The sequence below is a fragment of the Galeopterus variegatus genome, unplaced genomic scaffold (genome assembly GCF_000696425.1).
Source record: "Galeopterus variegatus unplaced genomic scaffold, G_variegatus-3.0.2 Scaffold1180, whole genome shotgun sequence".
NCBI classification, from domain to species: Eukaryota; Metazoa; Chordata; class Mammalia; order Dermoptera; family Cynocephalidae; genus Galeopterus; species Galeopterus variegatus.
Genome location: NW_007727291.1, coordinates 414,026 through 415,792, shown reverse-complemented (window position 1 = coordinate 415,792; position 1,767 = coordinate 414,026).

The following is a 1,767-nucleotide window of genomic DNA, read 5'->3' as shown; positions in this document are numbered from 1 at the left end:
GAAATGAAAAAAATCACTGGAACACACAAATTACCAATTACATGATGAAACAGAAAACAAACAAACAAAAAAAAACAGCCCTACAGTCTATTAGATAAATCGAAGTATAATATATATTTTTTAAAGATGACCGGTAAGGGGATCTTAACCCTTGACTTGGTGTTGTCAGCACCACGCTCTCCCAAAGTGAGCCACGGGCCAGCCCTGAAGTATAATTTTAAAGCCTTCCTACAAAGAAAACTCTGAAACAATAAGGCTAGGCCTGTGAACCAAACTGTTAGGTCTCTGAATCTGACTGAAATCACCAAAGACAGACTCTGCCCATGGGGATGAAAGCCCAGACTTACGCTTGGTGGTGTGCAAAACCAAGGACTATATATAAAAACTAATGATTATGAGCTTGAAAATTCTATAACCCTCCTCTTTCTACAACAAGCGGGACTCTGTTTGGCATTAAAGGAAAAGTGCTGGGTATATACAGATCATATTGGAGTCGTTGAAGACTCCATGAAAAGGTTACGAGAACGCATCAGGCAATGGGACTTAGAACAAGAACAGTCCTCTAACTGGTTTGAATCCTGGTTTAACTTTTCTCCATGGCTAACAACTTTAATTTCTAGCCTTATGGGACAACTAATAATTCTCCTCTTGCTAATAACCTTGGGTCCATGCCTTTTCAATAAACTCCTCAATTTAATTCGGTCCTGCATGCAAGAGGTCAAATTACTGGTTCTCCATTCCCAGTATGATCAAATCCCACTAAAAGATTGGGAACACATAAATTGGGGACCAGATATTGACCCTTAAGCAAAGATTTGCTTTTAAAAGTTCCCTTAAAGGGCCGGCCCGCGGCTCACTCGGGAGAGTGCGGTGCTGAGAACACCAAGGCCACAGGTTCGGATCCCATATAGGGTTGGCCGGTTTGCTCACTGGCTGAGCGTGGTGCTGACAACANACCAGATATTGACCCTTAAGCAAAGATTTGCTTTTAAAAGTTCCCTTAAAGGGCCGGCCCGTGGCTCACTCGGGAGAGTGCGGTGCTGAGAACACCAAGGCCACAGGTTCGGATCCCATATAGGGATGGCCGGTTTGCTCACTGGCTGAGCGTGGTGCTGACAACACCAAGTCAAGGGTTAAGATCCCCTTACCGGTCATCTTTAAAAAAAAATAAATAAATTTAAAAATAAATAAATAATTTTAAAAAATAAAAATAAAAATTCCCTTAAAACCAGTGGGGAATGAAGTAATGCCCTCTTTTCTAAGAGCAGGACCGATGCCACTTAAGATAGCTCCTCCATTGTGTGAAAGTTAGGCGGGAAAGTGGGGGTGGGACGGGAAGAGCTCTGCTAACTACAAAATTAGCTCACGTACTGTTGGCTTGTTTGCATTGGCTACTATCTCTTGGTGCGGTGATCGGGCGACCAAGTTGCCGCGCTTGCAGCTTTAAAAACCGAGAACAAAGATGGTTCAGGGCTGCACCTTGAATTGACTGGTGCAGTCCGGCTGCTGGAAATAAAAATCTTTTTCTCTTTTTCTATATCAGTCTCCAAGGGTGTTTTTTTCTCCCGATGCCTATAACAATTCCAGGCCCAGAAGGCTTCACTTGTTATACTTCTCGCTGTGTAACAGAGACAAAAAAGAGATTACTCAAAGCAAATATCAATGCATTGAGAAGCCCAAAGGGCGGGTTCGGATCCTATATAGGGATGGCCNAACTTGTTCTCCAGTTGTTCTTTACATGCCCTTGTGGATTTTCACCCGACACAT